The following is a 25567-nucleotide window of genomic DNA, read 5'->3' as shown; positions in this document are numbered from 1 at the left end:
GTTATAACTTTTGGGACTCAAAATTGCTTTATTGTCCTTTATTGAATTTGCTTTATTAAAACTAAACCGCAAAAACAGCTTGTTCTGAACGTCTGCAGTTTTCTGATGTCAAATAAATTAATGTATCAGCACTAAACGATTACAAGGACTAATCGTTTAATTATTTTGTTTGATTATTATGGACTCGTCATAGGAAGCTTCTGGCCTCCACAGTGTTCACTTATCTATTGCCGATTAACCACAGTTTTACGGGATTGTGGCTTCTGATAGTGATAAATGTTTAAAGAGGTTCTTTATGCTCTGTATACTTTTCTCACTGCAGGTTGGCCACCTCATCATCACACTTCTCCAACCGTCTCACACTATCTAAGTCTCCACAGCTTCCAGAACCCGAACAAAGAGGGAGATGGATATTATTTAAATAAAATTATGCTTCAGGTCAGTAAAATCATAAGACAAACACAATTAAATAGTTAATTGAAAAGTTAAGCGTATAGGATTTGAATCTGTGTCTTTATCATGTCATGCCATTTCATGTCATGTCGCCATTTCAGTTAAGTCATGTTATGTCATCATTTCAGTTAAGACATGTCATGTCGCCATTTCAGTTATGCCATATGTTGCCATTTCAGTTATGCCATATCATGTCGCCATTTCAGTTAAGTCATGTCGTCATTTCATTTATCATGTCATGTTGCCATTTTAGGTAAAACATGTCATGGCGCCATTTCAGTTATGTCATGTCATGTCACCATTTCAGTTAAGACATGTCATGTCGCCATTTCAGTTAGTCATGTCATCATGTCATGTCGCCATTTTAATTAAGACATGATGCCATGTTGCAATTTCAGTGAAGTCATGTCATTTTGGCATTTTAGTAAAGACATGCCATGTCGCCATTTCAGTTAAATCATGTCGTTATGTCATGTCGCCATTTTAGTTAAGACATGCCATGTCGCCATTTCAGTGAAGTCATGTCATGTTGCCATTTCAGTTAAGTCATGTCATGTCGCCATTTCAGTGAAGTCATGTCATGTTGCCATTTCAGTTAAGTCATGTCATGTCGCCATTTCAGTTAAGTCATGTCATGTCGCCATTTCAGTTAAGTCATGTCATGTCGCCATTTCAGTGAAGTCATGTCATGTCGCCATTTCAGTGAAGTCATGTCATGTTGCCATTTCAGTTAAGTCATGTCATGTCGCCATTTCAGTTAAGTCATGTCATGTCGCCATTTCAGTTAAGTCATGTCATGTCGCCATTTTTTTATACAAGATCCATGATCATCTTGTCTTATACTAACCATTCATTTCAGAAGAGATATTTTTTATAAACCAGTGGAAAGAACAGGGTGGAAAATGGCAGTGAAAAACTAAATTATGGTTCTTTTTAGGACGAAAAAGAAACTTTACAGTTACATGAAAAGTGGTCCTCAGGGATATAATTATGAAACTTGTTCACCTAAAAATAATTAACCTTGTGTCATTCCAAATCTGTATGACTTTCTTTCTTCCATTAAACACAAAATTGATGAATTAGGTAGGCCTACTTTTCTCAATGCAATTAGTCCTCATGGGCACTGAGACTTCCAAGCTTTAAAAAGGAAACAAAAGCATTAGCCTATAAAAGAGGTCCATATGACTCATGCACTATATTCTAAGTCATCTAAGTCTAAGTCATACGATAGCTTTGTGTGAGGAACATTCAAAATGTAAGTCGTTATTCACGTATCCTCCTCTATGTGATCTGTTGACTGCCTATTGAGTTGAACTTGAGAACCGAATTATGCTTTTATGCCCTTTTTGAAACTTGAAAGTCTCAGTCACCATTTACTGTAACTGTATGGAAAAGAGAGGTTTTTTCTTTCCTCTTTCGGGAAAAAAACTCATAGTTGATTTGAATGACATGAGTAATTTTTAATTTGGGTGAACTATTCCTTTAAATAAATACATGTATGACTTGAGCATTTTATGTCTGGAACTACCTTGGTGAATACTCTGAAACCCTGCTTGCACAAACAGATTATGGAGGCTAAAATTGCATATGGATGGAAAGAGAGACATTTTGGCAGAGATGGAAAACCTCACTACGATCAGATCAGCTTATAGCCCAACACGCCGCTTGAGATATGCAGCATGACGCAGCATGAGAGACGCTTGAGATAAAGCTAAAGAGATTCAAAACATAGATTATTCTCTCATTCTTTCTCCCATCCCAGAGGCTGTGGTGTCTATGTGTAACCTTTGGGTTAATTTGGTGTGACTTTGACATTTATGAAATGTATGAACTATGTGGTTTGGACCTACACTCCAAAAGCCAAGGGGTATATCAGGAGAGATGGAGATGGAGGTAAAGGCAGGGATAGCAAGAGAGAGGGAGCAGATGGGTCAGCCATCTGGTAGAAGGAGAAAAGGAAGGGAGATGAGAGGAGGAGGGAGCGCTGGAGAGAGGCAGAGAGAGAGATCCATGGGAAATATATATGAGTAGGAATGAAAACATCAGATTGGCCTGTGTGTGTTAGATGTTTGTGTTAGATATTCCTGAGACTCCGGTGCATGTGAATATGGGAAGCATGGTGAGTTGTGCTGCATGTAGTATGTAAAATTGCACAAAATTACCGATATGATAATTTTGAATCTGTTATTTTTAAAAACATGTGAAATCCCAAATGCATGATTGATCATTTACTCACTCTCATTTTGCCCTAAATCTAAATATGTTTTTTCTGTCAGGAAAGACAAAAGCAGAAGAGAATCCCCTTAAAAGTAGTTGTGTGTGTGTATTTAAAATAGTTTACAGTGTTACATTTTTATGTGTACATTGTTATTTTTTTTAAACTTTCTTTTCATCAAAGAATCTTAAAAAAATGTATCACAAAATGTATCAAAAATATTTCAACAAAAATATTAAACAGAAGAACTGTTTTAAACTGAAAATAATAAGAAATATCTCTTGAGCACCAAATCAACATATTAGAATTATTTCTGAAGGATCATGTAAATAATGGCTGCTGAAAATGTTTTTGAAAATAAAAACAAAAAAGTTATCCCTAAGATAGATATATATGTATGTGTGTGTGTATATATATATATATATATATATATATACTTGAGATTTTTTCCTAACTTCATATAAAGCTTAAATATTTACACACATACACTCACGCATGCACGCACGCACGCACGCACACACACACACACACAAAATAAATAATTCAGCTTTACATATAAGTATTATCTGGACAATATTTATTTACTTTGTATTAAGTAGACAGTGTATCTTCTTCTATCCACTATTTATGTAAGACAAAAAAACAGAAAAAGTTTAAATTTACATGTTTGTTTATTAAGCATATTGTTACTAAGCAGCTTTACTGAGAATATTGCCATAAGACGATTTAGCAAAGCTAAAGGTGACTGGCAAGGTGAAACTCCCTAGAAAGGTACAACAAAATCAACTTATATAATCAACAGTAATAAATAATGTCATGATCTGTGAGCAGCAGTATGACCTCTGTGTTCCGCAGAAGAAAGAAACTTTGGAAGAGATTTGGAATGACATAAGGGTGAAAAACATGTTCGTTTTGGGGTGAACTATTTCTTTAATTCCCTTTATATTCACAGATATATTTTTTTTGCAGAAAATGTGAGAATGAAGGTTAAGAAAGAGGAGAGGCAAAGTGAAGGGACAGATGGAGAAAGTAGAGGAGTGACAGGATATGTTATGCTAGAGGGAATGAAACGACAGAGTGCAAAGTAACAAGTCTCAGAACCCTCTCTTGTGGTAAAGTTTAAAAAGATCAAAGTAATGATCTTTCTAAAAGACCAGATGTCTGGAAAATAGATCCCAATTTATTCTAGGCAGCCAACGTCTTGAATACACCTTAAATTGCACCCCTCTTGGCCTGCCAGCCACGTAAGATAGAGCACATCAGCAAAGAGAAAATAGACCTATTTTGAGGACGGCGATACATACACAGTTTCTAATTTGTATAAAATGTTCTCACGTGGGAGAACATGAGATAGAGGTCTCATTACAAAGACGTGACATCTAGAGTATATAACAAATTTTCAGTGCTTTAATGTTTTACGGTTTCCACTTTCCATCTGTCTCCATCTCTAAATATGTATCTAAACAACTGTAAAATCTTCTTGTCTAGATTATTCTCTTGACTCGGTTAATGATGATTACCAGTGCTGTTCAGCATGAACTGATTGTGTGGCAGATAGTGTGCAATTTTTTTAAAGCTATAGAAAATTCGCTTCTATTACTTTAAGCACACTACTTTTATTTCATATGAACACAAGAGCACCATGACATTCCAAGAGCTACGATCAATACATCATGGCAGCATATGTTTTTCCATTACTTTAACTCATTGTATTAATTTAACCAATTTCAACTTAATTTTGACTCATCTTGGCTGTACAAGTAATTTCAACTTTAATAATATTTTATTAAAGCTGCAGTCCGCAGTTTTTCCCCTTTGTCGCCATCTCTGTTTGAAATCTGCAATAGCTGGGTTTCAGTCACGTGATTATGATGACGCGCGAAATTCAGATGGAGGGCAGGGAGTGAAGAGCGCAATGGACGAGATGGAGGAAAGTCCGTACTGTACTACTTTACACGCTATTACAAGAGAAAGATATAAACAAAAAATCAAACATATGTTGGACGTGATCCTTACGTTATGAAGAGGAGCGATTTTCAACTGAATTGAAAGATTTTCATGCCATCGAGGCGGTAGATATCAACAACTACCTCGTCTTACAGACATACTTTGACTTTACAAAGTTCGTAAACGTTACACGTTACACAAACATAGCCACTTAAGTTGTATTAACTCACCTTTGACGAAGTGATCACTGCACAAACGGGCATTTTCCCATTAGGCTCCTCCCGACCGCAGACGTAGGTTTACAAGCCGTTTTTCCAGAGTTTTTCAGTCAATTTCTTGCATTTTCCCCCCTTATGAACAACAACTTTTGGTACACGATAAAAACTCCTCGTGGTTTGATCGATTTAAGTAACCATAAACGACGCAAAACATAGGCATTTTGAGTTTGTTATAGTGCTTTCTAAATACAGCAAATCACTTCCTGCCCTCCATTTGCATTTCACGCCATGGCAACGCAGTGGCGTGACGTCATATGAAAACAAGCTATTGCAGTTATTCGCGGAATTATCAACTTTACTTGAGTTGTACTTCGACACGACACAGCGTGGATGAACACAATGTTTGAGGAGAGTGTGCGGCTGTCAGTCACCGTGCCGGTGTGGATACTGGCATTCAGAATCACAGATTATTCTTTTTGGAAGTATGACCAACATAATAATTTTCACTGGAAAATGTCATCTGAACAAGTAAGTAACATCCACTTTTGTTCTGGTTCTGACATTGCAGTAAATCGCGCTGATTAAATCTAAAAATCGCTTATCATATCATATTGTTCTCAAATTGTTAATTTTAACAACCTCAGCATTGCGTGACTACATGTATTGTGCTCCCGATATGTATCCTTGTTTTCGCATGGGTCCGGTTGCAGTCTCTTTTTTTCTGTAGCCACTCCGAAGTCCGAATGAAGTCTTTTGCATTTTACAACGGGTGAGTCTCCAGTTGTCACTGGTGATTGTCGTTTGAACCTTTCTGGATCCGCCATCAAATTTAATTATATCAAGTGCTGTGAGAAAAGGCTATAAATCTCCACCTCCAACATCCTCACACGCAATATAGCCTACTAGCCGAGACTCTTCTGTGTGTGTACAGATGTGACGTAATGACGCAAAGACATGCTTGAATCTCCCGCGGAAATCCACCAGTACTGGAATTAAAACCATTATTACAAGCTTACCGCTTGGAATCGAGCTAAGGCAAGCAGATAGTTTTGAACACTGGCTGGTTATGTATTTTCTCAAATATGTATTTTGGATAATTTTTAACCCCAAAAAAAGCTACGGACTGCAGCTTTAAATACATTTCACCAATTTTTTAAACTCAATTTCAAAATATAATTTAAGTCGAAATTACTTATACAGTCAATTTGATTATACTTAAACAATGTAAGGCTGCAGCTGAACATAAGTTTTTAAGTTGAAGTTAGATGGACATTTTTTTACTAGATAATTTGACCCTGTGACCTCCGGCTCTGCTGACATCATCAGCCCCTGGCCCTGTTCGGGAGCTGTGAAGGGTCAAGAGACAGGTCAGCATGTTTAAATGTGTCAGATTCAATGAGATCTTCTCTAAGCTGGTTTCCCCTATTCCTATCTGAATGTGCAATATACAGCGGTCGGTAGAGTAACAGATCCGATGAGGGCACGATAGCCGCTGGAAAAGAAGAAAAACATGAGGAAAATATTTCACTGAGGTCTGCACCAGCACATTTATTATTTACAACACCGCTCGAACGCAAATAATCCTCCTCACCCCTCACTAACGTGAAACTTTTTGAATCCATCGCCCTCTCAACAACAAACCGTCCCCGGATCAAACACGTCCACACACCCACACGCCAGCACAAATGCGGAAGGAGTCAGCGTGTTTGTGTTATTGTCTGCTGCTTAGGACAGGACTTCAAATGGTAAATGTCAGCAGGAGATCAAGGCGAGGAGGCCTTATGGGCGAAGCCTCAGTATTGTCATTGCAGCCACAGGTAGACAGGTGGGGAGAGACGACATGCTCGTCGGAGACGGAGGACGGGAGATATCAGAAATTTTGCCTCCTGTATTCTTGGCAGTAAGTCTGTGGTTTTTTGTGTTGTCAGAAGACTCTTGAAAATAACTGGCACGGCTGATTTTCCCACTGTCATTGCTTCCCATAGTTGAGGGAATCGTTCACCCAAAAATGAAAATTCTGTCATCATTTACTCTCCCTCACTTTGTTCCAAACCTGTTGAATTTCTTAAGTCCCAAGGTATGACCAGTGTCGGGTGAATTTTCGTGAGGGCAAAAGAATTTCCTTTAGTACATGTAGTTAATTATTATTACTCAGTCCTTAAATAGGCTCTTTTGACTTTCACTGTAATAATAAAAACAGTTGAAACGTTCTTCAAAATATTGTCTTTTGTGTTCATACAGGTTTGGAACCTCATGAGGGTGAGTAAATGATGATGGATTGTGTATTTTTGGGTGAACTATCTATTTAAGCAGAAGTGCCGGATAACATTGAAATACATTTTCTGTTCTGTTGTGATATGCACGTTAGGATGTTTTTAAACAATTGTCAGGCATGAAGGAGGTGATACTGGAGCTGAAGGACGACGTGGGTCAGAGACTCCATCACTTTTTTATTTTTATATTTTTTTTTAAAACAGTGCCCTTCAAAGCTCAACAGATACACAGACACACGTGTACACACACACACAGAGGAAGCCTTGGCAGACAACAGAAACATTATGGTGAGACCAATATGTCAATAAGATGACTGATCAGCTCCTCTATCATTTCTATGATAGAGGAGGGATAGTCTTTTTAATATTGGTCTCACATAATGTTTCTGTTGTGCTGTCTTGCCTAAGAGAAATTATATAAATGTGGGGGGAAATGCAAAGAACTGCACTCACCCGATAGTCTATTACCATAATAAGGGAGTAATGATGTTGTAAATTGTGATGATTGCAAAATTATAGGATTTATTTTCTATTATACATTGGATTTCTGTAAGATAGTTGTCATGATTGTTGTGATAGGCTGCAGACTGCCGAGAGCGAGGGAGAGTGAGTACGTGATGAGGGATTTTAAAACAGTCGTTTTATTATGGGAGAGAGAGAGAGAGAGAGAGAGAGAGAGAGAGAGGGGGAGAGAGAGAGAGAGAGAGAGAGAGAGAGAGAGAGAGAGAGAGAGAGAGAGAGAGAGAGAGAGAGAGAGAGAGAGAGAGAGAGAGAGAGAGAGAGAGAGATGCGATAACAGCGTTTGCCCTGTTCATATTTGACTCAGTGCTTGTCATTGAACACCGACAGACTCACACAGCGCAGGAAGAAAGTCCACGCATTAAGATCGACATTACAAGGTAAAATATTCATTTTTTCCCTAGATCGCTCCGGATGAATTCAACACGAGCTATCAAAGCCAGAGCTTCTGTCTCCTTCATATTTTAGAGTTTTTATTTTATTTTTTATGTTGGGTTAAGGAATAAGCAGCCCAGTGCGCCGCACGAGGGATTTATTTGCAAATGTATTAATTTCAGATGAAGTATATAGGCTACATGTAGCCTATATATTTTTGTGTTTGTTCCATAATTTATTATTTTGGCTTTAAAGCGTTGTGAATAAGAAGAAACACTATCGTATTGTGTTCAGTTTGTGTCCGCTTGCATTTTTTATTGTCCATCTAAAGTCCACTACGTTTTTTTTTTTAACAATGTAGCCTATAGGTCATTCAACACATAGTCAATACAAAGTACCGATGTTTCCCATTGACAATGTCCAAAAACTCCAGTAGACTACTCCTGACGGACTAACTGGGTGATGCATACATGCATGCTGTCCTTCCTATAGGCTATAAGTGGGGGTTTTGTGATATATGAGTTATTAAATACTGGACTCACTCTTGGGAAACGCGGACCTTCCACATGACTGGGCGCGCGAAGGAATTGAAGCAGATGGCGCGCGCTCTTCTGTCTGTCTGTCACCGTTGAGAGATTCGCGGGGCAACAGCATACACGTTTACCGACACCCCTGTGTTCGCGGGGCATATTAAACAGTTAGTCCTTTCTTAACGACGGCTTCACTGATGACACTCATTTGAGTCCCTAATAATGTTTTAGTCGCAAATTAAGTGAGTGTGGCTGCGCGTGAGCGAGCGCGCGGCGGCAAGGCTGGATACGCTCTGCTGCTCGTGCCATGTGTTTCCCCAAATATATTATTAGCGCGAATGCCCTTTTAGTATCCCAGACGTTGTTTTTTTTCCTCCATGTTTTTTGTAATAATGATTACAGTTGGCTGTAGGTAGATTTGCTGTCGCTTTCATTACCCATCGCCATGTGTTGCGTGAAGTAGTCGTCATATGATGTTTTGGGGTTAAGTGCGCTTAAAATTTCTGACCTCCCTGATTAAATCTTAACCTCCGAAAAAAAGTCCCAACAAAAAAAACCTTTCAGGGGTTAAGATTCACAAACACAAAAGTTAGAGTTAGTCAGAGGAGCCTACTAAATAAGTCGCGTTGGTTTGAGGAGGTTACCATAGCAACAGCAGGCTGGTCCATCACTTTTCGTTACGGTATGGTACGGTACGGTACATCGACAAAACATAAGTATAATCTACCACAAACAAATGTGTAATCTCTTGACTGAAGTCATTTCATATTTTGAAAACTTTCATTGTGATTACCTAATAAGTATCATCAGCATTGGTTGAGTGTCTGTCACTTAAAGTCACCATGAAATCAAAATTGATCAGTATAAATTGCGATATTTATTAAAAACGATTTATCCGTGCACATTATTATTATTATTATTTATTAATTTCAAGTGCCCTCTTAATCTTTAATCAAAATAACTTCCCCTCTTGCAACAACATCCCTTCTCTGATGATGTTTACTGGCGCAAGGGCAGGAAGACCTGTCACTCAGATTCAGAGCCGGACAGTAACGGAGTACATTTACTTGAGTACAGTACTTAAGTACAATTTTGAGGGATCTGTACTTTACTCGAGTATCATTTTTGGGGAGTACTCATGACTTTACTCAAGTACATTTGAGAGGCAAATATTGTACTCTTTACTCCAATACATTTCTATCCATAACCGTGAGTACCCGAGTAAAAAAAAAAAAAAAAGTAAAAAATAATCTCGGAAACCCTCAATTTGTTGTTTCCCTCTCAAACGTGATTGGATTGTGCAGGCGCCACTGATTGGGACAGCCTATCAGCAATCACTTTCAGCTTTCCGCCAAAGTCAACTACATGGTCAGATTTTATATTACACATTAATGTAAGCCAAGCATTTGGTTTGATGTTCTTGAGTATGTGGTGTGTTTAACACAGTCAGGTTCAAATGTGGCAGTGGCATAGCCACGAGGGATTTCTGATTTCTTAAAAAAAAAACTTTAGGAGGCAAAATATATTTTTACTGATTATGTGAATTACACTGCGCAAACCAAAGCAGGCTACTACCCAGCGAATGAAGAAGGGTTGGCGCTCAGTCTCCACAGTACATAAAATATTAATTTTGTTTTATTTTATTTTTCGGGTTTGCATTTATGAGGAAAAAACAATGTTATGGACGTGTTCTCCGTTACGGACGTGAGCGCTCTGAAAGCGGCATAAAAAATGCTGTAAAACTTTCACAGAGACATCAAACAGAAAACACAAAACCTTTCTTTAACCTGAATTTCGTTTTACATTAATTGTATCTTAATTTGAATCAATGTTTCATCAACCAATTGCCTGGGTTTAATAAATAAGAAGTAAATAGCAGACGATAGATAAGAAACGGAGGCGCCGGCACGTGAACTGGATCTCGTCTCATAAATGAACCGAAACACAATGTATAAGGTAGCCTACTTGGCTCTCACAGACATGTCTACTTTTAAACAGAAAAAATCAAAACGAAAGAAAACAGACTACAGACTGCTCTCTGTTTATGTAATCCGTATGAAATGTGCATTTCTCTCTGGCGCGTTCACTACTGAAGATCGCGAGTCAGCATCGTCAACTTCATCTAGCCGACACTGACAAAGAAAACACTTGTTTATTAACAAGTGTTTATTAATAAACAATTAAAACCTCTCCTTGCTATATTTTACATATTCATAATCATTCCTTTTGCCAGTTCTTTGTGACAGCTTTTAGGTGCTTTATTGGCAGCGCCACCCTTACATGTGGTGTGTGTGTGTGTGTGTGTGTGTGTGTGTGTGTGTGTGTGTGTGTGTGTGTGTGTGTGTGTGTGTTGTCCCCGCATTTAAAGATGGGACCCCCAAAAAATTTTATTAAATTAAATAAAGCAACATGGTAAAAAGATGAAAATGACTTGCTTTTACTTTCAATTCCTTTTACATTCTCCAAGGTTAACATTTTTCATAACTCCATGTAGGACATTTCTGTGCATAAATGTAAGCACTGTGGCAGTAGATTAGTAATGCAATATTTAGAAAATCTACTCTTGTACTCTTGATACTCAAGTACTTTTAAAAACAAGTACTTTAGTACTTTTACTTAAGTAGACATCTGGATGTAGTACTTTTACTTGTACTTGAGTAAAATTTAGCAAGGGGTATCTGTACTTTTACTCAAGTAACAAAGCTCTGTACTCTGTCCGCCTCTGCTCAGATTGCCTCAAACCACAATGATTGATCCAATCAATTCAATTGAGAAGCCATTTCTCTTGGAAATACAGTATGCAATAGGGAAGAAAAGATGATCTCAACTTCCATTTCATGGCGACTTTAAATGTGTAATGTGCTTGTATATAAAAGTACTTTTTATAAATAATCTATTCTTATAGTAATCCTACTTATATTAAGTCCAATAAGTAATTCATGGTGGATTTCCCAACATTATGGGTTTACACTGTTTTAGCATCTTGACCAGCTGGACACAAAACTATTTACCCAAACAATGGAGTGAATAGTGGGCGGGACTAGCCTGTTAGTCCGACCACTGGTAAATGAAGGGAATGCATTTCTGTTTGTTGTCGCTAGAGGCAGAAAAGTCATACTTTACACATCTCTAAACGAGCGGATGAATATGGATATTTTTAAATGTGGGGAGATGTTTTTTTTTTTTTTTTTTTTGCATTGTAAGTTAGATTTTTTGGGATTGCTGCCTTTTATTTTGATAGGGCAGTAGGAGGACTGGAGAGAGGGGTGTTCAGACCAGTAAAAGACCTTTTGCCGGGACACAAACTCGAGTCCCTTAAAGTGCAACTGCACTATATGTCCGAGACACTTTCCCACACGTTGATGGGTCTGACAGAACGGACTGTTTTTATTTGAATGAAGCAGGTAGCACAAGTTGAAACTGTTGTGTGGTTAGCTAGAATTACTCACCAAGGAAATACTAGTTAATGACTTGTAGCATTAGATATATTTGTGAGATGTAGAGATTTGGGGAGTCTTCATGAATAGTTGGAACACTAGATAGAAGAGCTGAAAGGCATTTGTCCCTTGCTACACACAGGCCCGAGAAAAATAATAAGCAGAGGAAGTATTTCTCACAAAAACACTTGTATAAAAATGCACATGAGGAGCAGAAGGGAAGCTTAAAGAAGGGCCAAAAAGAAGACGAATAACGATTGAGTCTCTGCACTCCAAATGTGTTTCTACATGTATCTTGTATTATGGGCTTATGATGTCCATATACACACCTTTCTTAATTTTTTTTTTTCCATGTGGTCCTTTCTTGTACAGTAATTGTCTGTGTGTGCCTTGAAACAAAATGCATTTTTCTCCTTTGATGATTTTGCTCTATCAAAGGGACGCATATACAAATTGATTTTTGTTGTTGTTGTTTTTATGTGAGTATATGCAGAATTATTATTATTTTTTTGTGATGCACAAAATCCCTTTCAGCTTGGCTAAGCTTCAGCAAGGGGAGGTTCACTGTTACAAAATGGGCCTGGCAGGAGGCAGCTTGCAGTACGGGTAAACACTCCTCTGATTTTATTTAACGCGACTCCAGCAATCTGTGTCAGCAATAATCTTGTGATTGTTTACACATAAGGAGCTCTTGCATTTACCAAGGGAGAAATGGAGAAGAAGAGATGGTGTGTGGAGGCATCCATGTTGAAATAGACAAGACATTGGCTCAATGAGTTATGTTGGACAAAGGCTTTCCTTGCAAGAGACGGCAATAGACAAATATAGTATTGTCACAGGGAAGACTGACTGACTCACAGCCTTAGGCATTACTTTAATTTACAATAGACGCAGCGATGAGCACATGCAAGGAGAAGAAAAAGAATGAAAAGAAGTGAGGAATGGTGAGTGTAAATGTGTTTATGTTGTAAGATCCAAACCTGAAATATTTGCTGTCATAATTAAAGAAAAGGGCCAATTATACAACCTCTACACACCCTTTGCAATTTGGAAAGCAAGTGTTTCTGTTTCCACAGAAAAAAAGGGAATTGTTCCTCTAAAGAGCTTCCATCTACAGCAGGCCATTGAGTAAAATGAAGTCGACAAGCTTTATCAGATAAGAGGCCCTCAGAGACTAAGTTAAAGCGAGTATTAAAGCTAACATGGGGCTTTCTTTACCATCCTGAATCAGATTAGTATCATGCAGATTGTCTCTTTGGATACTAACAGACTGCTGTGCATCTTTCTGACATGGCACTTAGTGTCAGCAATGTTATAGCTAGTTTTTTTGTGTTCATTAGTGGAACATAACCAGCTAACTAAACACAAAAACCTTTTAATGGATGTTTTAAACCTTCTCTAAAATAAACAGTGTGCCTCTGCAATTTCTTGGTGTCACTCAGGGTGATAACCTCCTTGGTTCACCATGAGAAAGAGTCAGGTGAAATGAGCAAATGAGGTGATGCTTTCGATCTCTCTGGCTTTTAGAGAGCTTGCTGTGATAAGTAAAAAGCTCATGTGCTGGTAGCAAGAATCTGCGTATTATTGTGATGCACTTCAAACAGTTTTATTCTTTTGTAATTTTAATGTTTTTCTGAATATATTGTGGGAGCCAGAGGAGCTTTTCATGCCAAAGGCAGGAAGTGGTCTCCATTGATAGGCAGTAAGTGGGACTGTTGAAGTGAAAATAAAGTAAGAGCTATTGGCACTGAGAGTGAATATTCTCCACTAGAAATTAAACTGAAACAATTTATTCCCAGCATGGACCTAACCACACTGGGGAATGATATGTGTCTGTCCGTCCATCCATCCATCCAACCAACCATCCGTCCATTCAAATGCCCAGTGGTGTAGCGGATCGACACATAGGGAACGTCCTGCAAACATGTGGGGCGTCACGATAACGGACAACACCACCCCGGAACACGTTTTATATTGAGGGGCATTCTCGAGTTTGACTGGGGAACATCTCCGGTGTCTGATCATGAAAGAATTTCTCTATCCCAAACCTTGGTCCTTGTTCCCAGGTATCTTCTTAATGTTGCCAAATCTTTTTCAAGGCAAGTCATTTCACTCTGCTGCCATCTTGGCAATGACCCCAGGCAGCTATTTTGATTATTGTGATTAATTCAACTCCTGTCTGCTTGAATGGGGAAAGACTGAAATCTCCAAAATTGTTTGCGCCTCAATAACATAAAATCAGCAATAAAATCTGGCAAAAATGGTATCATACATTTTATGTCTTTGCGCAAATATTGAGTGTTGTGGTTTCTCCCATTCATTTATCAACAAGTAGGCTCCAGCACTCCTCTGAGACCGACATAAGATATAGAAGATTAATGGATTTATCTACAAGTGGTCCATCTCTTTCTCCTTACACTGTCTGCTGTAGCCTAATCTCACAGGGGCTGAGAATGAGGATGATCTGGTTGATTGGTTAATGCCATTCTAGCAGTCAGACAAACATTTGAATGACAACTATAAATCCGACACTATGATTAGTGCCACTCTGTAATACAGCTCTCAAACATCAGCTGCTCTACCAAGCGAGAAGTATCATCTATTTTGATGGTGTATTATAATCCAATTTATTTCACAATCTCCTTGACACTAAGGCTACTCAAATCTTAAAGAAATATTCCAAGTTGAGTACAAGTTAATTACTTGTTAATAAATTTGTGGCAAAGTTGATTACCACACAAAAACAAAAAAATTTCCTTAAAAGTTTCCTTAAGTTTCCTTAAAAAAAAAAGCAGAGGCATAAATCGATATTATCTGAGGTTACAATGGTGAATAGGGCCTATTTTTGGAGTACTTAAAAGTAGAAATATGAAGTATATACTTTAATAAAAGCACTTACATGAACTATTCTGGTAACACTGTATTGATTGTAAAGCTGTTTAATGTTTATGACATTGCATTGTCTTGGCAAAAAAGTTCTAAAAAATATTCACACTAAAATCATCTTAACACCAATATTATTTGTTTTGTTACTGTACTATTGAAACAGTGAGTATTTTAAAGTTTATTGATTGTCCCCATTCTCCTCTTTGATAGGTACCTCACTGTAACCCAGATTTGTGCTTCTTTTAAAGATGTGGAAATTAGGTTTTGTAGTAATCAACATTATGACATGCTTTCTATTAATTGAGTTTAACTTGCACTGAACCCCGAATATTCCTTTAATCTGGAATTTTGCTGAGTTTTCATGCAGAGAGATGTGAACATTACAGAATCTCCATCGGTAGATGTCCAGATGTCTTGTATTGACAATATCTCTTTAGTGGCGTCTAATCTGCGCTTGACTATGAAAGTGAGCGTGTGATGTTTGCATTAGACTGAAGCCTCTCTCTATGAATGTGTGAAAGTGAGATTTTTGTCTAGAAAAATGTGTGTGGCCATGAAAGAGACTAATGTGTCGGAGCCCAACCCCTGACATGAATGTCCAACAGGAATTGTGAAAATCCTATTGTAAATTTGCCTACTCTTCGAAGATAATTGGCTTATTTCTGTGTTAAATTGGTCTGTTCTACAGGATGTTGAGTGGGTTTAACGCGCTCTCACTGCAGACACAGTATGTCAGTTTCTGTGGGACTCAGACGGGTATTACACGCAGAATTATTGTATGACAATGATGGACTGATAGCTGTGGAGGGCCTGAAGCAGAGGAAGAATGTGCGATGGCACATAGACTGGCATCCGCTTTATCAGACAGACAGACAGATGTATTCCCCCTCACACACAGTAATGCCTTCCTCTCTGGAAGAGCACAAATCACCAGTGAGATGGCTGGCTTTGGCGAATTTTAAATGTGAAATGTCATTTTCAGTTGCCATTTTGGCTCATATACAAGGATGGTTGAACTTCATCTTGTTTACTTGCTGTCCGTTGCTTGCTGTCCTCCTACAGAAACCCATGCCAGTCATGAACACAACCAAGTTACCACCAATTTACCTGGTCTTAATAGAAAGTAGAAAAGGTAAAAAAATGTCTGTTGCATTTTTTCCCCTTAGTTGAGATCGTATGCTAGCTACGGCTTGAGCATTTCAAATCCAATGTTCTAAACAAAGCATATAATAACCTCGACAACCAGCCTTCTCCAGTGCCTGAAGTCCCAATTATGTCACAATTGACTCTGAGTCAAACTTCCAGTGACCCTGACAATCATCTTTCCTCACCTTGTGTTGAGTTTCAGACATCCGTCTCAAAATCTTTCCAATTTGCAGTCGAATGGAAATGTTGTCTCGCTATGTACCTTAATCATTATCTCCACATCAAACGAACAGAGCAGGCCTCAGTTTATGGCTTTGAAGATTTTTTCTCATCAGTCTTGTGCCTCTAGGAGCCTCTAGATAAGTGTGTGTGTTCTCAAGCACGCTTGAACCATTTAAAGGAATATTTCAGTTCATTACAACTTAAGCTCAATTGACAGTACTTGTGGCGTAATTTTGACACAAAAATTACTTTACACACGCCCCCAGTGAGGTTACATCGAGTCACTTACAATGAAAGTAAATGGCACGCACATGTAAATGTTAAAATACATACTTTTTCAATAGTATAGCAACAAGACATTTAACATTTGTGGTAACATGATTTTGTATGAAAATATTATTGCTAACCTTTTCAGTGTAAAGTTATATACAATTTTACACTTTGTTACCATAATAACGTAACACCTAAAAGCCTAAAACAACCATCGAAATAATCAATTCAACAAATTCAACTCAAACAATACAGGTTTAACATAATAATTAATGTAATTGCTTTTATACAATTATAAGCTTCGCATTCCTTAAAAAATTGGCCCCAATTTCTTTCATTGCAAGTGCCGCAGCATAATCTTTTTTTTTTAGAAAAAAAGGAAAAGTCAAAATAATTTCCTGTGGTAATCAACATTACACCACAAATTCTGTCGACTGAGCTCAGCTTGTACTGAACCTGGAATATTTCTTTCAATGCAGTGAAATCCAAATAAAAAAATGAGGCCTGAGCTCAGATAGTTAACATCAAGAGCCCAGAGGCACAATGTATCCCGTGTACACACTTACACTGGCAAATGACAGATGAGTTTGTCAGCAGTTGCAGCTGCTTGCAGGGATGGAATTAGACAGCAGCATTTATGAATGCAAGAGTTCCGTAAACAAAAGTAGAGAAGCGGAGTATTAAAATAAAACTTGTCAATGCAAAATTAATTTGGATGAAAATAAATATCATGTACTGTTTGCTTGATTTCCACAGACAAGTTAAGGACAAGTAGGACAATTTTGAGATATTTATTTAGCAGATAAAGGAGCAATAAATTACACAATAGATGTTGTAGAGAGTGTTGCGTGTTGAACCAACATCGTTCTTCTACTCTAGATGTGTCCATGGAGGGCCAAAATCCTACACAGTTTAGCTCCAACCAGCTTCAACACACTTGCCTGGAAGTTTCTACCAAAGGCACTTGAATGCAAGCCTCCAAGGTTAGCAAAAAAGCGTAACCCGTAGTTTTTGCAAAACAAACCATTTTTGATATATAACGCGGGTTATTGGGTCTGACTAAAAACATTTTTTTTAAATATATTTTTCAAAAAATATAATAACTTTTAAAATATACTAACAAAACACTTTTTAAATTTACAACATCAGTCAAATGCAAAATTCTAAATCTACTCGCATTAGCATTTTAATTTAAAATGTCTTAAATGTCTGTACTGACTACAGATCTGTATAAATAATTCCTAAGGTTTGGTACAAGATCAAAATGAATGATCTATATTTCTCTTGATATCGTTCCTTGGGTGTTTTAGAATTCTCCACTGTTGCTTTTACTTACTGACGGTTTTAAATATGGCGGCTGTGAGGATAAAGATGACGTAACTGAAACAGATGAATGTGATGGGTACATGGAGGGGCTGAAAAATAAAAGAGCTTGTTGGCATAATCTAGACAGGAAAGTGGTTGCAGAGGCGGAGTAACATTTTGATGAAAGATTATGAAAACATTCAGTTTTTAATAACATGCACTGAGGAACATGTATAAAGAAAATAAATAAGGTTCATTTTGTTTTCATGTTGTCTTAAAGCAGGTGTATCACTACATTTAAGTAAAAAGTTGACAAAGATCATTTAGAAGCTCAAAGATCCAAGTCAGTTATTGTTCATTTGTTTTCCAACATTCGTAGCGAGCATTAGAACAACAGAGTTTCTGTGCTATTATATGGTCTTCTGTTTGCAATGTGTACAAAACCACAAATGCGTCACCCACGCTATTGTTTAACAGTGTGTTTAAGTACCAACAACCCCCCTCCTTAACCACTTTTTTTCAATTTGATGTAGAAAATGTGCCTTGTCAGTTTGTGTGTGTGTGTGTGTGAGAGGATTTATTCCTACAGCTCTGTTTACCAGTGTGAATGATTATCCTCGTTTGTTAAAGTATGACTCTGATTATGTGAGTCTCCAGTGGAGAGAGAGACTGAGATTCTAATAACCAGAAGAGGAGTGTTGTGAACCTGGTTCATTGGAAGCATAATTAATGGAGTGCGGTTCAGTTGTCATGCGTGATATTTCAGCTCTGGATATACTTGAGGAACTCTTTTGATGAATAGGCAATTAGAGAGAGCCCCCCTATGTCTGCTGCCTGACTGATCTCCCTTTAACCGCATTTCTGTTTCTCTGATACAATGCAAAATGTATCATCAATACCTGGGTCCAGGGAACGCTGAGCCTGTGATTTTAATTGTAATAGGGTGTCGCGAACTGCTGGTAAATTTATATAGTTATATGTGTGCAGGTTTCTGGCCCTTGATTACATTTGCAGTGAATTATCTGAAGCCATCAATAAATACACATTTCGAATTTTTATACCTGAATAATTCTTGGATCTGATTCAATGTTGATGTCTCTAGGTTGCTGTGTTTAATGCTAATGCGTTATCGCTTGCCAAAGTTTGGCAGAGTCTTAATTGAGTCTTTTTTTCTTCCTTTTTCTGATGCATTAATCCTGTCTCACAATTTTTTTTCCTCAGATTGATTCTTATTAAAAAGGCTCATCACTCACTTCAATTAGGGAAGGGGGGTGGTGGGTGTGATTTTCAATGGCAGGCTTAAATCTTGTTTCTTGCTTCTTCTTTTTTTGAGGCCTTAATCGTAAAAGTGTTATATTATACATAATTGATGATCCTGCTTGGAAAAGAGGAACGCAATAAACAGCCGCCTCCTAAATGTTCAAAGGAGAAATCTGCTTGCGTTCCTCTATATTGTGCGTTCCACTGAGACGGGACTGATTCAAACAGAGAGAGAGAGAGAGAGAGAGGATAAAGTGAATGAGTTGTTTGAACTTTTGCGGAGAAACGAAAAGCGCCACAATGCTTAAGCCAGCCGGTCGAATGGCACACACTCATGTGACACACACATTTCTCTATCCGCCGTGCTCAGTAATTCACTCAGTAATGCCATTTCAATTTCCTCAGACACTGAAGCTGATAGAAGGATGAAGATGGCAGACTGAAGCTCAAGGGGCAATCCCATCAGGCTTTGCTGCTGCTGTGGTGATGGGGCCAGTGATAGGTGCTGGAAGGACTCAACAACAGTAATTGCAATTGTTTTATTGTGGTGAAGGTAGAAGAATAGTGAGGTTATTTTATTGTGTGGAGCATCTTGTCTTACAGAGGTGAAATACAGCAACTACACAACATTGAAACATTTTGTCTGAATCTGAGTTTAGATGAGCCAAACCTGTCTGCTGCAGGACAGATCATAGAACAGGGGTTCCCAAACTTTAGGACACAAAAAAAGCTTAATTTACTTTAAATCTAATCATATTTATTATTCATTTTATTATAATGAGTATGCCTACTTTCTTACTATAAGGCTTAAGCTATAGATAAGAGGATCATTTATAGATCCTAAATAAATATTCTTAGGATATAAAATCCAAGAGTAAAATAGATTCTAATAATGGAACATACTGTAGGATCTTTCTTGGTGTCACAGCAAGTGAGAACAGGCTAATTGATTGAAGTAATGATGCATTCACATGGAACTTGGAGTCGTGTGTTGATTCAGTAGCCATTCTGAATGATTCATTAGTTCATTTATTGAAGGTTTCATTAGACTGATTTAAAACTGTAAGTACTAGTTTGTGAGACCAAATCATTAAAAAAAGCTGTTTGGTTGTGAATCGGACTACACAGTTCGTGCTGCTGTTTTTGTTGCAGCTGGTTATGAGCTCCATTGCTTTAAGGGATAGTTCGCCCAAAAAGGAAAATTCTGTCATCTACTCACCATCCTGTCATTCCAAACCTGTATGACATTCTTGCTTCTATAGAATACAAAAGAAGATGTTTTGAATAATGTTGGTAAGAAAACAGTTTTGGTTTCCATTGACTTGCATAGTATTTTTTTTTGTCTACACCATGGAAGTCAATAGGAACCTTCACAGTTTACTTACCAACATTATTCAACATATCTTCTTTTGTGTTCCACAGAAAAAGAGAAAGTCGTACAGGTCTGGAATGAGGATGAGTAAATGATTACAGGATTTTTTAGGGTTTGCCATTCCTTTAAAAGGACTGCAGGCACTGTGTCATGTGTGAAATATGTAAATATAAGGTATGCCCACCAATGAACTTGCTAATTGAATTTGAGAACTTACATTTTTCATATTTCGCACATGAACGCACCACAATTCGAACACTTTGCACGGCCCACAGTTTGAAAACCACTGGTATAAGAGACCCCATGCGGTTCTAACTGAATTTTGTTTGCGGTGTTTTGCTTTTTCAAGTTAAATGCACAATCACAGACTTAGAATCACAGATGATTTTCATTTATTTTTCATTTGCTTTCAAATGGCCTAGACTTCAAAGGTTTGATTGATCCATCTTACCTGGTAGTTTGGCGTGGCAAATATTTTTATGATGGGTCATAAGCGTGGAGCTCTGCAGTGACCTTAATCTGGGGGATGTCTTGAATTTTGAGTGCTTCGTTGTCTTTTTCCACCATCGTCATCTACAGTCAATTTCCAGGAAGCTGAGTGTGAATGACTTCATGTAGAGAGAAAATCTTGTGCTTGTTGACTCAAAGATCTAGTAATCGCAAAGCATTGCTTTCCTTAGTACATAGCCTTCTGATTCTCCGCTATTTATATGCAACCAGAACATAATATCAGAATCAGAGAACACCAGCGGTTATGTACACAGTTGCGTACACAGAAAGCTCTGTCCAAATCACTCGAGGGTGAAATTTGCTCAGAAGTAATACATCACAGAGAGTTTCAATATCATTTCCATCAACTCTAATGCCACACAAACGCACGCTCATTGGAATTCTTTTCCCATTTGAGATCGGAAAAGTCTTATCGATCTCATCAGTGCAATAAAAGCTGCTAAATGCAATGCGATACACATATTCTGCCACAAGCTACATGTTGAAAGGACTATTTAAACATCTCCCTGGGGCCCAGGTATGAACTGTTTGAATAAACAGGCTTTCTAGAGAATGCCATTGACTCGTATAACAAATACACTACATGGCCTAAAGTACTTGACAACTTCTTCTAATTAATGCGTTTTATCTCTATATGTATTCATAATGTGTATACACTACCGGTCAAAAGATTGGATTGGACAATTTTTTAATGAAAAAAAAAGAAAAAAGGCTCTCACCAAGGATGCATTTATTTGATCAAAAAATACAGTAAAAACATAATATTGTGAAATATTGTATTCCTGTGATGGCAAATCAGAATTTTCAGCAGTCATTACTTCATTGTTACATGATCCTTCAGAAATCATTCTAATATGCATTTATTGATCAAATAAATGCATCCTTGGTGAAACTCTTAATTAATCCAATCCTTTCATCTGTATATAATATTATATTATATTATATTTCATTTAATTATATATATATATATATATATATATATATAAGTTCAACACACTTTAAGCATGTCATTTGGAAATCGACCATTTAGTTGCTCTCATATTTTAAGGTCAAGGTCAAGTTTATTTATATAGCACGTTTACAAACAGACACTGCTGCCCCAAAGTGCTGTACAGATACAGAGAAAACAACATAAAATAACCATACAATACAACATAATAAAAGCGACACGAAAAAAGATTACACAACTCAGCTTGTATTAAAAAGCAAGTGCAAAAAGATGAGTTTTTAAAAGTGATTTAAAACTCTCCATAGAGGTAGCTGCTCTAATATTGAAAGGAAGAGCGTTCCAGAGCTTAGGACCTGCAACACAAAATGCTCTGTCCCCTCTGGTTTTCAGTCTGGACCTTGGACAGTTTAAAAGCAGCTGGTCAGTGGACCTAAGTGCTCTGACTGGCGTGTGCAGAGTCAACATGTCGGATAAATATGATGGAGCCAACCCATTTAGAGATTTAAAAACAAACAATAAGATCTTAAAATTGATTCTAAAAATAACAGGCAGCCAGTGGAGAGATGACAGTACCGGGGTGATGTGGTCTCTGCGGATTAAGGTCTAACAGAATAACATCTTGCCTTCTGCTGTTCTCTTTTTTGCATGCAGCCTAAAACTATGGGTGTATTCACACCAGGAAAGTCCGATAGTTCACTTGCTTTGGTCCGGACCAAATAATTTTTTTTTTATTATTTATTTATTTTTTTGGTACGGTTCGCTTTCACACTGCTCTTTTTGCAAGTGAACCAAAATTTGTAAACAAAACCACACGTGTGGTAAGGTCGTCCATTCATTGGACAAGGATTCTCAAGTAGGGAAATCAGGAAGTGCAAAAAATGCTTCACATAAATTAACGCAGCATCATCCTTGTATTGTAACTATCGTTACATTATATGAACTGCAAATGCTTTTTTTTTGCATCCATGCGCGATTAGACTAAAGAAAACGCTCTGTATGTGAATTTCCTGATGCACACACTCATTCATTCATTCCATTCCAATGATGCACACACGACGCGCAGAAAGACGCGCAACAGATGTAATGTAGTAGGCTACAACAGATCACTTTCCCATAACGCAACTCCGACTACGGAAGCCTGTTAACTCAAAGGCGCAGTGCTTTCTTGCAATTGGGTCGGTTCATGTTCACAGTAAACGAACCGTACCAGAGTTCGTTTGGAAGCGTACCGAGACCACCTCTTCAGCTGGGTCTCGGTTCGGTTGTTTGGTCCGCACCCGAGTTCGATTGCTGTATTCACACCTGCCCAAAAGGTCCGCACCAAGGGGGAAACGAACTAGAGTTCGATTCAATCGACTTCAGGATTATTGTACTGTAAACGTTTTTATTGCAAGTAGGCAACGTTTGCAGAGACTTAAAGCCAGAAATAAAACTCATCCCACGTGCGATTGAGTTAAAATTAGCTTTTGCATTACCATTACAATTTTGGCACTAAAGTAATGCGAGTGTTGTTGACTCTTGCTTGTGATGTTTCACATTTGTAAGTCACTTTAGGTAAAAAGCATCTGCTAAATGACTAGATGTAATTGCAAATGTGAACAAACTGTAGAGCCTGCATTTGAACATTAAATCTGCAGCCTGATTTGGTTAAAACTCCCTTTGGAGCAGGGTTAGTTTGAGCTGCAGTCCTGAAATAGAGAAATAGACCTGTCCTCCTGTCCAGTCAGACGTGAAATCACTAGACTCCTCTCTCCAGCCCCTGCCAGCCAATAACCAATATCCTAGTCTAAGCTGAGAGCCAAAACTTGTTCCTCTCACATGACAAAGTTTTATGAGAAACACCTGCACATGTCCACGTAACATCGCACACATGCACATCTGTGCGCATGTGGAAAAGACATTGTGCGGCAGATGTGGGTTGGTAGGTGTGTGGTTCTGACAGATCTGGGTAAAGAGTCTTGCATTGCATTGTGTCCTGTCATCTGTCGTTTTCCACACGTTGGCTGCTGTATCTACAGATGTACTGTTAAAAGCACGAGTGGCACCAGGCCATGGCTGTCATCACCAGGAAAAGAGAGTGAATTGGAGAAAAGCAAAGAAAGGGAACAGAGATGGAAGTGAGGGAAGGAGAAAGAGCAGCTGTGATTTTATGACATTGTTGGGGGAGTTTTGTTTAAGAGCCAGACGGTTGTGACAATATAAGTGTGCGTAAGACAGCTGTTTGTGAGTTCTTGATCATGGTATATGTAGATGCTGTATACTCTATAAATATTAGGGCTGTCAATCGATTAAACATTTTGTGAATTACATTTACATATTAATAAAATTAATCACGTCCAATATACATTTTTGCTGAATGATTTTTGGGGAAAAGACATGAATTTATACTTTACACAAATTCTATATATTTTTAGTAGCTATATTAATTTTTTTAAACAATGAATTAAAAACTTTTAACATTAACATTGTTTTAATTATTTTTGCAACATTTTACATATTAATCAAATTAATTGCATACATATTATCTATATTTTGCGTAGTAGCCTAATGTCTGGGGAATGAAGATGCTGCAATGGGATGATGTACAGCAATGGTATTTTATACTTGTATTTTATTTTACATCAATGTTATATTTTAATTTTTTATTATATTTAATATATATTTTTAAAGCAATTCAAATTAAAGTTCGAAGATAGATAGTTTTAAAATGTTTCTTTTTCTTTTTCTCAATGTTATAAAAAAAAGATTTTAACATTAGTTTTAAGGTGTTTTAACAAATTACAGTTTAAATAATATATATATATATATATATATATATATGTAAGCAATAAGGTACGAGAGGCTGTGCTGTATCGTGAATAAGTAACGGCTGGAGGGCGTTGTTAGGCACGACGCGAAGCGGAGTGCCTGCAACCCCTTCAGCCGTTACTTATTCACGATACAGCACTTGCCTCGAGTACCTTATTGCTTTTATAAAACGGTTGCCACACAATAAAAATATTAAAGCCGAAAAATATGTATCTATGCAACTTTCATGAAGTAAAATCACTAAAAGCCTGCCTTCCGCTGGAAAAAATAGTCCCGGAACGTGAACAGCAACAGAAGTTACATATATTATTTCGCCAATAGATGGCGGCAAAGACTGTCTTTATGAGTGAGTGAGTGAGTCTGTAGAGAAGGCTTTTGAAAGGACTCGAACTTGTGATCACGGAGAAGACAGACGCAACTGACAGATGACTAACGTTATGCACGGAAAACCCCATGACTGTTAAAAGGACAAAATATGCAGCGGACATTCAAACGCATTTTTTTATTATGAATATAGGACTGACCTGAAGGAAAATGCTACGTCTACTGTAAATGCAGGTACACTCGCTTACTCGATCTCTCACAATGCTCTGCTCTAGCTTTAAATGAACAATATCAATGAGATGAAACATCTGTTTAAGTTGCTAAGAGTGGTTGCTAGGGGTGTTGTGTAGTGATACATAGAACCGTTGGGTGAAGCGGTCATAGCCGTGTTTTATCGTGAATAAAGCACAGCTATTGACCAATCAGAATCAAGGATTGGAACTAACCGTTTTATAAATATATATATATATATATATATATATATATATATATATATATATATATATATATATATATATATATATATATATATTATATTATATATATAT

The 25567-nt window shown here is 37.6% G+C and overlaps 1 protein-coding gene and 1 long non-coding RNA gene across 3 annotated transcripts in view; both read left to right on the top strand.

Moving 5' to 3' along the window:
* The first annotated feature begins 5166 nt into the window (after nt 1-5166).
* Nucleotides 5167-5973, top strand: LOC130076178 (uncharacterized). The gene is made up of 2 exons (XR_008805615.1): nt 5167-5365; nt 5869-5973. It is a non-coding gene; the product is annotated as an uncharacterized LOC130076178 (long non-coding RNA).
* Nucleotides 5974-7863: 1890 nt separating this feature from the next.
* The window catches only part of LOC130076190 (desmocollin-1), a 163218-nt gene continuing 145514 nt past the window's right edge, over nt 7864-25567 (top strand). The window contains exon 1 of one of the 2 annotated variants that reach the window (XM_056241170.1): nt 7864-8005. The gene's annotated coding sequence lies outside the window, so the exon portion shown is untranslated. The remainder of the gene's footprint in view (nt 8006-25567) is intronic. The other variant, XM_056241169.1, reaches the window with a different exon arrangement.

The sequence above is a fragment of the Rhinichthys klamathensis genome, unplaced genomic scaffold (genome assembly GCF_029890125.1).
Source record: "Rhinichthys klamathensis goyatoka isolate OS25496 unplaced genomic scaffold, OSU_Roscu_1.1 h1tg000631l_1, whole genome shotgun sequence".
NCBI lineage: Eukaryota > Metazoa > Chordata > Actinopteri > Cypriniformes > Leuciscidae > Rhinichthys > Rhinichthys klamathensis.
Note: the sequence above shows the minus strand (reverse complement) of the source record. Positions and strands in the feature narration are given on the sequence as shown.